Source organism: Gavialis gangeticus, unplaced genomic scaffold (genome assembly GCF_001723915.1).
Source record: "Gavialis gangeticus isolate Ggan-Ray unplaced genomic scaffold, GavGan_comp1, whole genome shotgun sequence".
In the NCBI taxonomy this organism is placed as follows: Eukaryota; Metazoa; Chordata; order Crocodylia; family Gavialidae; genus Gavialis; species Gavialis gangeticus.
This window is the reverse complement of record NW_017729031.1, coordinates 92,413,204-92,424,235: the sequence shown is the minus strand read 5'-3', so window position 1 is coordinate 92,424,235 and position 11,032 is coordinate 92,413,204. Positions and strand designations below refer to the sequence as shown.

Below are 11,032 nucleotides of genomic sequence, written 5' to 3'. Positions count from 1 at the left end.
GATAGACCCCCCTACAGCCATGTCATGAAGGGGCCTAAGGCTGCATCTTTTGCCTTTTGCCTGTTGCCATTTTTATGAAGAGTTTGTATTGTACACTTGCATAGAGGATAGATAGATGGGACAATGTACATGGGAGCATACAAGACAACTGAGATAGTGGGCAGGCAGAATCACTGGCAAACAGAATGGAAGTAGGTGAGATCCACAACTAAATTAAACTAATCAAAAGCTTTGTGTACCAAGCAAGTCAAACAGGTTTGAACTGCCCTGGGTTTCCTCCCTCGCTTCCTGCCAAGCTACTCCTGTAGCCCTAAACAAGATCTATTGCAGCAGGGACAAAGAAGAGTGGCGACTCATTATAGAGAGGGGGTCAGATTTACCTAACTCCCATGACCTTAATGTGTTCATACCTCATACACCTAGATGAAATACAGCAGTAGATCAAGTCTACAGCTTAAAGATTCGGGTCCTTCCTGTGCTGTATACCCTTTCTTTAGGTAGACCCTGTTTAAAAAATAGGTTTCTCTTTTTATCAAATATTTTGACCAAATGTAACTTCATACCAGGTCCAAAGTTGCCGTTGTGTGGGGGGAGATAGTGCATGCAATGAATGAATGAAGAAACAGTTGATGATTTCGGCCAAATCCATCCCTGCAAGAACTTAGCTAAATTTGTGCCATCCATCTGAACAGCTGAGTACATCTTTCACCTTGTCTTGATATTTTATGAGAAAAGGGCTGATTTTTATCATCCTTTTCTAAAGGCAGAAGACAGCAAAGAAATAACAGGAGGCATTAACTGCAGAAGTTTTGAGTGTTCAATGAAAGCTGGACTCTATTCATCCCTTGCGAGTCCTTAGTTGTGCTTGGCATCTGTTCTGGAAGGTTGTTTTGCTGAAATGTCTAATGTCAGTGCTTCCTTTGCAGTATGGAAAAGGAAGAGAAAACATGGAACTAGAGCCAGGCCAGGTGGAACTTCTTCTCTTGTTGTCCAGGTCCAAAACTGGTCCAGGTCCAAAAGATTGAATTTTGAATTGCTGACAAAATTTTGAAATGGGGGAAAAAAATCTGCAAAACATTGCCTTGATGTGTTTTTGTTTTATTTTGCTGAAAAATTCTCCACTTTTCAATCTTACTGGTTAAAAATAATTGATTTTTACAAATAAAAATGGAGCAAGATATATCTTAAACTTTCCCCTCCTTCCCTCTGCTTCTTCCCCTACTGGCTCTAATGGGAATTCATAATCCCATCTTTCCTTAACATCCAAGCTATCTTCTTCAAACAAGAGAACATGAAAGCTGCTGCATGCTTGTCTTAACCAACCTTTTTACAAGCTGCAACTGCTGCCTAAGCAGTATGTTCTGGTTCAGTTGTACACTTCCAGTATTTCAACATTTACAAGCCATAACCACTTGAGATGATTTATTTTTCTTTCTTTGAGGATTAGCTTTGGTGCATTTTTATAGTTCTCATCTTTCTGCCCTTCCAAAATAGAACTGCAAGCATGTCAGGAGATTTTTGGGAACAGAAAAAATATCTCCCTAAACATAATCAGTTTAAAAGCACAGCCTTTCTTGCTGGAGGATGGAGGTCTGTCACCATTTTATTACTCAACATACAATTAAAACTGTGTACTAGAAGGCACTTAAGTCCACCTCACCAGGGTTTTTTTAATTCTGATAGATTCTGGTATATTAGATCCATGGAGCTATTCTGCAATGCTTCCCAGAAACACATACAGATAAGTCAAACTTACTGTGGAAGTTTATTAGTGAAGTCATTCTGTAAACTGGATCGACAGTGCAAATGTGGACAGAAGTTGGGTGTCCAGCATGAGTGAATCAGAGTCTTTGCCAAGTGGCACAAAAACAAGTATTATCCTTCCTTTACTTCTTGTGTTGAGGAACACTGAGGACAAGAAACCATTACCTGGTTCTGGTATTTTTCAATAGAGATGGTAAATGACACAAGAGGATGGAGAGAAAAAGAACAGTAAGAACAAATTACCCTTTCCTAGACCTGAAGAGCACTATCACTGTTCTGCCAAATGATAGCCAAAGTGGGAGCCATGCAGATCTGTTGAAGGAGAATTCAGTGGTACAAAATCCAGGTATGTTCTTAGTGGTTGATTGCCCTTTGCATGCCAGTCTAAGAACAGAGATGGTCACAAACAGAAGGATGGCCTTCTTTTGAAGCAACTTTGGTGCAAGAATTAACTTGGTTCATAGGAATTAAGGCAGACAGCAAACTCTGAGGAGTTTGCAACACAGAAATAATAATAATAACATGACATAACTTCCAAGACTGTTCAGTGCCCACACACTAAGAACTTGTAGGACTGTGGACTTGGATACAGGCCTGTCATCTTGGACATGAAACACCAGTATAATTTACATCAGTTTTGTACACTGATGTAAAGTCCACCAGAAAGCAGTGCAGAGAGACGAGTAATCTGGAAGTAGCTGCCACAGTAGGTGCTATTAAAACTCTTTGCCACCAAGGAACAGGTTACAACCTGTTTGCATTGTGTAGACTGTTACCCCAGTATAACTGCAGACACACAATATTTACACAGGTGGAGTTTTACCCACTTTCTCCCCCCCACCCCCTTCAGGGTCAAGCAGTGCCAGATCCCAGTAGGTTACACTGGTGTAGAGCTACCTATGATGTGTTCACACCTTTTTTAAGAGCCATGTAAAGGCAAGTTACACCGGTGTAAGTGTGCCATAGGGCTGGATCCTATTTGTCAGCAGACTACCTGGTGTCTCCTGCCATAAAAGTCAGTCATAAACTCTGTTCTAAAGCTGTACCAAGGCCAAACTCAGCAAAATACTCATGATGCTCTTCTGGCCACACAGGTGTGCTGCATTGTTTGGGTGGCGCAAAGCACTCAGGAAAAACAGTGTGTCTGGGTTTGTGTTCAATTTTATAGCATTTTTATATGTACCCAGCAAGTTTCACAGCTGTTTGGTGCCCAAGCTCCCCTTATATTTACGGGACAAATACACTGCTCCTCAACCTACTTCAACTTGACATCCCAGTTAGCTTGTGGCTAGCAGCCAAGCATTATTGTGGGTCATGCAGCTCTCTAATTTACGTGAAGGAGGCCTCTGTCTGTCAGCATGTACTGAAGGAAAAATAAGTTTGCCATGGTTAATAGGCAAAATCAAAACCAACCATGTTTGGGATATGTTACGCAAAATGTTCCATATGTGGCCAACATTTTATGATGTATCCACACGGCAAGATTAATCAAGGACACTCGTGTGGTATCTTCCAGGAGACTGTTTAGCAACTCTTTGCTTTTTCTACCATTGCACTTCCGTCAGAAGGTCCCAGTCCTCTGTAGGGGTGATTGCAGATGGGGAAATGGAGTGAGAGGGCAATTAAGTAACTTGCTTAGAGTTGCACAGAAAATCTGTGAGGGCATCAGGCATGGAGCCTGATCAGTGTTTCTCAATCAGTGGGGCATGTCCCACTGGTGGGACGCGAAGGTCGTGTAAGTGAAACTTATCCAAAAAAAGTGGCATGCTTGAGAAAGGTAGGGGGCCTGCAGGCTCGAGATTCTGCAGGAATACACCTCTTGGAAAAAGTGGGGTTTTGTTTTTATCATGGTGGGACCAGGGGTTTTTGACAAAATGGTTGGTGGGACATAAGGTGCAAAAGGTTGAGAACCACTGCTCTAGATGACCAGTCCCGTGTTTTAATTGTAAGGGAAACCTAGTCCAAGCCCTGTTACATGAAGTCTTATAGGCAACATGTGGACGTCTGGAGTCCCCAAAGATCTGATTTCACTCTGCTGCCCATTAAGCGTTTTGGCAAGGAGGCATATTTACTGGAAAAGAAAGGATGATGCATTCGTTCCTTAGAGCGCAAACAGTAAACATGTTCATCAGGCAGGAGGTTTTATGAGAGATGGAGGCAGTGAAGGGAAAATAACCTTGATACTAAATAAATGTTTTCCCTATGCAGTCAGATCCCATTCGTGATACTGCTGGGTCATGGACAGTTACTTCACGTGGGTGTTTAGAGCAGCATGCGCACATCCAAGCTGAAAGGCATTCCCTCCTTGCTGCTGCTCTCTCGCCGAGCTTAGGCACCCATGCTTGCATCCTGACTTAGCTAGCTGCACTGAACAGAGCAGGGTGTTTGTCCTGCTTGCTATTTGCTTGCTGAAGCCTTGACTGGCCAGCACAAAGTGGGTACAGCCTTCAAACCGTGCTGCAGGGAGCCTGAGAAGTCAGCTCTCCACATTGATTCCACTTGAAAACCTTCAGCCCAGTGCCCACTAGGTGGCAATGCAGTCCTGTTTCTCCACTGGAGGACAGCACTAAGATGCCAGTCTCAGGCTGCCTCTTGTTTCTGTGCCATTTAACTTTGAAGTGATTTTCGGACTTGTGAAAGGTCCCATATTCATAGCACCAGCGACTAAGTTTCCCGAAGCTGGGACAGAGCAGGGAGGAGCAGAGCAGGCTTCCTGGTGCCCTCTCTTCCATTTGGCCTGAACGCTAGCTGAGCAACTGGCTGTCGGTCCTACTAATGAACCTGCCAGTTAGCAATGGGATTGGGACCTCCAGTACATTTTTCCATAGGCCACTGACCTTCCACCAGTTGTAGTATAAGGGGGAGGTGTATACAGACATATTATGGGGTGTAATCTGGGGCTGTCTGACCTTTATTAAGGTCCTCCTGCTATTGCCCTCTAGTCTTCTTTAGTGTGTGTGTATGGAGGACCAGGATTAAGATCATGCCACATCAGTCACTAGCAATTTCCAGTGTTGCTAGGATTCAAACCAGTGTCCTAAAAGAAATTGGCTTTACAAGCCATGCCCAGTAAATGGGAACAGAGCTGTAGGGATGCTGAAATGTACAGGAAGGTTTTACAGCTCCAGTGACACATTTACCACTCTTGAAGCTTGCATTTTCACTTGCCTTTACCTTGGATTACAGAAGGATAGTAAAAGAGTTTGCTTCCACTCTGTCTGTAGTGTCCTAATTCAGATAACTTTGCCTGATGGTAGACGGGATAAATAACTCGCCCAGCTGACCTAAAGAAGCACTAGCATTTTACAACCTCTATTAAAAACATTTGGTCCAAGAATTTGCCAGAATTTAGACAAATGCTGATCTTTTTACACCCTCATTTGTAGTGGCAGGAGGCAGCCTGGGTACACATTGGAACTGAATAGGTGGAACTGCTTGATAGGAAATAAACTGAGACAAGTTCTCCACAGACCTTCACCTGTATGTGTAGATGCACCCAGCCAGTTTCCCCGGAAGATTTGTGCTTCCACTTTCAGAGACACTGTTCTTTTATAGTTTGTTTGCTGAAAATGTTGGATAAGAACAGAACATGAGACAACAACAACTTCACTGTCAGTGGCTGCTAGGGGCAGTGGATTGGGAGCCAGGAAATCCGGCTTCTATTCCAGTCTCTGCCACTGACCTATTGGGTGGCCTTGTTCAAGCCACTTCCCTTTGCTGTGCCTATAATTCACTTCCTGTGCATTGTCTTCTGGCTTGTCTTTTTAGTGTATAGATACTCTGAGGGCAGGGGCTCTCTCTTGTGATGCACAGAAAGCATCTAAGCACAGCACTGATGAACTGTGCAATTCTTCTATGGCTTTGTGTTAACATGTTGGGAAGAATAGTGCCAACAAAAAGGACAGAGAGTGCATTGAAGGTTCAATGAGAAGCTCAAAGCCGCCACCACTGTAAGTTGTTCTGAGCAGTTGACTCACCCTAGAGCTTAATGTGACCAATGGGTCCTGCTCACATGGAGCAACTTGCTGAAGTAGCCTTATCTGTGATACACCTTTCACCAAGTACAATATAGATACATGTGACCATCTGGTATCCCACTTCTACCTTCTTCAGCAATAGACAATTGGGCACCTTCCCAAAGCAGAGGGAAATGTCCTCTTTCTCCAGACCATTGAAAACATTCCCCCCTGGCTACCATCTTGCCTGACACCAGGACTCAATGGGGGATGCCCAAACCCAGACTGCGGAACTGTAGGATCATGGGACTGGAAGGAACTTCCTGGATCAGAGGCTAGTCTTCTGTTATCACTGGCAACTATGACATGTAATTTTATTCATAAAGTGATCAAGCTTTATCTTTAACCTAGTTAGTCTTTCTGCTCTTGCTACTCCAATTAGGTGGTTTTAATGGAACCATATCCCCTGTGGACTGGACAGAGGGAGAGAGGCAGCACACACTAATCAATGAGTTAGGCCTACTTGGAAAGGGTCTGGTAAGGACACAGATCTGTACCAGAAGAGAAGTGTGCTTAGCTTGAAGCAAGTGATTTCAGTGGAATGATTCCTTCTTCCCTAAGGTCACAGAGCAGAGAGGGATACATAAAATCTTCCATTGACTGTACTTCATTGCTTCAGGATAAGGAAGTGTCTACATTTGCAGCACCAGGAACCTTAGCAAGGAGAATTCCTGCTTTAAGGGGTTTTTTTAAGGCAAAACTAGCAAAATCACACCATTTAGGTATTTACTGGGGTAACAGCTAGGAGCCCCAGTGATGGAGCAGAATTCCCCGTGCAGGACACTACAAACACAGAACACGAGCATGGAACCTGGCCCAAAGTACAAACCGTGAGGCAACAGGTAGGATCAGGTGGACAGACAGGAAAGCAAGAGTATGTGCTAATCAGCATGATCAGCAATGGTCACAGTGTACTAGCTGCCTACTTTTGGTCAAGTTTGAACATTGAACTTTCCAAGGGGTGAGAGTTTTGTTCTGTCAAACAGGATTCAAACAAGTCCAGTCATCTGTCACCTCTTCTCACAGCCTTTGCACAGTTGTGCATCCCATAAGACAGCCTCGCCCTTGTTTAATTAGGGCTTTATCTGGAGATCAGAAATATTTGGATCTGGATCTTTCAAACAGAACAGCATTTCATGGCAACCTGGCCAAAGGGAGTTATGCAACTATGAAATATCATGCTTTAATATTACTTAACTAGCAGCAGCTGCTTTAGAGCTGAAACAAATTACCCTGAAAGAAAGATTTTTTTTACTGGAGAAAACTTTGAACTAAATTACAGTATAATCTACTCATAAATCCTTTTGTTTTATGAGGGGACTCTGGTCTGTTGCTTAGAATAGGGCAATGAGACTTGGGGTATCTATGATCCTCTTTATAACTCTGTTTCTATGTGTCATTTTAGATGCATAAGAAAGGCCCAAACTTACCAAATGTCATACTGATTTCAAGTGCCCAACCTGAAGTGCAAATAAAGACACTGGTTGATACTCACAAGGACAATTAATTGCTGCAACAGATCAGGGAGCTCCCCGTTTCTTGGAGTCTTGAATTCAAGTTTGGATGTCTATCTAAAAGGCACCGCTTCTAATGCAATCCCAAGTTACAGGGCTTGATAGTAAAGGAGAATAATTCCCTCTTCTTTAGGAGTAATGGGTGGATTTCTTGGACTTCTGGTTTTGCAGGATAGGTGATCAAATAGATGATCAAAAGGCTTCCTCCCAGCCTGAAGGTCTAGGAAATGTCTAATGTAACTCTTCAGCAATTCAGTTGAGCACCTACAGAAAAGCTCACTTAATTACAGTTTGCACTTATATAACGCAGACACCTTCCTTTTGAGTATTTCCAGGTGTCTCACAAAATAGCATTATGCCAGATAATGTTGCATTTGTTCAGTAATTTACCTTACAGCCAAACTGTGAATCAGTAAAAGTCTTCTACTCCGAAGGCTTCCTTGTGCTTTGTAGATTTACATCTGGAAGAGACCACTGTGATCATTTACTCAGACTTGCTGTATAAGGGAGACCCAGGCCAGGGAATGTCACCCTTGACTCTGGATTCTAACCCTGTCACTCATGGTTCAACTATTGCCTGTTTTCCAGAAAGAGTTCCCAGTTTTGGGTTAAAGACACAAAGTTCTACATCAAGGAGTCCTTCCTGTGTAAGAGACTGCCCTGGAACAGAAGGATTCCAGCTATTGCCCTATGATGTTTCAAATAATAGTTTCTTTAAACTGATTTGAGAAACTCAGACTTTTAAACAGAATAAATATGGGAAGAATCTTTACTAAAAATGCAGTGCCAGCAGGGCTGAATTTGATGGTAGGCATGCTTTAAGTGAAGTTAAACCTATTTAGATTACTACCTGGCTTTCAGAATCATGAAGGCCATAAGGATCTCTGCATTCACCAATAAATGCACTAGCAAGATGCACCAATCCATCTCCTCTCACTGGTTTATTGTCTGATTGCCACTTTGCTTCTCTAGACAGAATTTCTGGCTGAAGGAGAGGGAGCACGTATGGGACCCAGGTGCTATGGGCAGCTGTGCTGCTGATTCGCTCTGTGACATTGGCAAGGTCAGTTAGTCAGTTTGTGGCACAGTGCTCCATCTGTCCAACAGGGATAATACTACCCCTCTACATCCAAGGAACATTGGGAGAACTGAAATGCTTTAAAACCCTCAGAGGGAAGTTATGCTGCTATATGAGTGTAAAGGATTATTATAAGAGCAAGAAGATCCCCAGCTGGTATCAATTGCTGTTGTTCCACTGCAGGCAATGGGCCAGATCCCCACCTGCTGCAAATTGCCAGAGCTGCACCAAAGCCATTCTTCTTCATTTAAACTTTTTGAGACTCTGTCCCAACAATTTTGGAAGTGGGGACGACTACTACTACTACTACAGGTGCAGAGAAGGCAGCAGGATATCAGGTAGAAATAAGGTACTTTAAAACATAAACAAGGACTTCCTTTGAAGTTGCAAAGGGAGAAGAACAGGCAAGACTTCTTGTTCCTGTCTGTCTGTGCTCTGTATCTCTCTATCAAAAGATCTGAAAGCACTTGACAAAGACTAATTGCTGTTCCTGCAATGTCCTTAACAGGTAAGCACTGTGATGCTTAACATGTGAACAGACTGGTAAAGTGATGTACCCAAAGTCACTCAAGGTATCTGTGATAAAGCAGAAAATAAAACTGATCTTTAAGTAACCAGTGCTGTGATTTAAGAATTAGAAGTCATACACCAGACCCTCATTCTGCTGGTGTATATCAGTGTATCTGAAGATCTCGCCTTATGCTTTTTAAATGATTGGGCACTGATGGATGCAGAATAGTATCATAGGATTGACTTAGCAGGAGCTGGATGGAGTAGGCATTGTTAGTAATGCAGATATGGCAGACTTGGCAGTTCTAGCTGCTGTCTTTCCAAGGGTGTTTGCTTGTGGCCTGCCCTTCTGTGTCACAGAGAAGCTCTGGGAGGCTCAGAAACCTTTGAGCTGCTAATGATATGAGCTTTGTGGCAGTAAATCTCTGATGTTGTCAGTAGGATATCTGTCTGGAACTTATGCAAAAAAACGAAGGACATTCATTCAGTAGACAGTTAAGAACACAAGATTACTGAGCTGTGTTTGGGGAAGTAGTAAATAACTAGGTTTGTATAATGGCTCTGACATAATGCATTATGCTTGCCAGAAGTAAGCTCTTATTTTTAAACCTCTGTAACAGTGATCCACCCAGACTGGCTAATACCTCTCAAAGTGTCAGTATATCAAATGGCAACACAATTGTTCCTGCATGAAGTGCTTGTTCAGTTAATTTCTGAGCTTTATTTACTTTAAGGAGGAGAAATATCTTCTTGGGGGATAACCAGTTTAAACAGGAATGTATTTGGAACACCTTGGCTAGGGACAGACATTCAAAAAGCTGGAGCCTGACTTGATTCAATCTTTGCAGGTTGGTCTAACTGGCCTAGATTGAACCAGTTTCCAGCTGAGCAGACATCCTTCTGGACTGAGGAACTGCGGGCATATGCCTGCAGCCACTGAGGCCAGGAGCCAAGGGGTGCTAGATACAGTGCACCATCAGCTGCAGGGAAGCTGTGCTGGGGGGCACGGCCAGGCTGGGTAGTCGCCTGGAGTGAACTGGCCAGGGAGAGAGTTTAATTCCCCCCTCCCAGTCCCACCGACCCGAGCAGTGGTAGGAGCACAGCCAGACACCAGCTGGCATGGCCCCCTGAGGCAGAGGGGGGTTATTTCCGCTGCCGCTCGCTCCCTGCATGGAGCAAGGAGGAAGAGGGGAGAATAACCAGACACCACGGGGGGGGGCTGTGGGGCCATGCTATGGCCTCCTATGAACCCCAGTGCTACTGCTCACCCCGCACAGTCCATGACAGCTCTAACCACCTGCTTACAGCCCCCTCCACTGGGAAAAGGCTCGTGCTCCCTGAAAACCATGATGGGGGCTGCTGTCCCCATCAAGGGACCTGGCCCCTTAGGTGGGGGGGCAGGGAGGAAGGATATTCTCTCTGTCTGGTGGAGGGGGCTTATCCTGTCACTTGCCCCACAGAGGGAGCAGGCAGCTGTGGTCAGACCCTACTGCAGTCCCCTGGGGGCACAGGAGGGAGTAATCCCCTGCCCTGTACCCCTCCCCTGCAAGGAGACCATGCTGGCCTGCATCTGGCTGTGCCCCTGCTGCTGTAGCAATGAGTGGGGAGTGCCAGGTGGACCCTGGCTTGGGTCCAGGCTGGCAGGACAGGGAGGGGGGAATTAAACCTCCTACCTGGCCAGTTCACTCCTGGCTACTGCCAGGCCTGGCCACACCCCCACCACTGGAGCAGCCAGTGGAGAAATGCAGGTTCATGCTGGTGGGACAGGAGAGGGAGGGGGGAATTAACCTCTTTTCTGCTCCCTTCCAGGACCAGTGTGTGGCCAGGCCTCCACCTCTGCCTGTCCCTGCTCTGGCTGAGGAGCAGAGAGGCAGGGCTAGCCCTGCTCCACTGGAGCAGAGAGCACAGCCCAGAGAGTATGCTGGGATGCTGGGGGACTCTGGTTTAACTTATCAGGAAGGGATCTGGGACAGAAATTGCATAAACTAGTTTGAGCTCCATCAATTAAGTCTGATACTACATTCAACCAGCTTTATCTCAGACTGGTTTCGGCCACTTTGAAACTGGTTTATGCACACTGAATTTGTTCTGTTACAGATTTAAACCAGTTTCTGATCACTTAAACCAGTTTGTGTAATGTCTACCCCTAG

At 44.7% G+C, this 11,032-nt stretch overlaps 1 long non-coding RNA gene across 1 annotated transcript; it reads right to left on the bottom strand.

Moving 5' to 3' along the window:
* Nucleotides 1-7,019: 7,019 nt before the first annotated feature.
* LOC109301773 lies at nucleotides 7,020-8,177 on the bottom strand. The gene is made up of 3 exons (XR_002098620.1): nucleotides 8,145-8,177; nucleotides 7,685-7,755; nucleotides 7,020-7,558 (listed from the first exon to the last, which is right to left on the bottom strand). It is a non-coding gene; the product is annotated as an uncharacterized LOC109301773 (long non-coding RNA).
* Nucleotides 8,178-11,032: the final 2,855 nt, after the last annotated feature.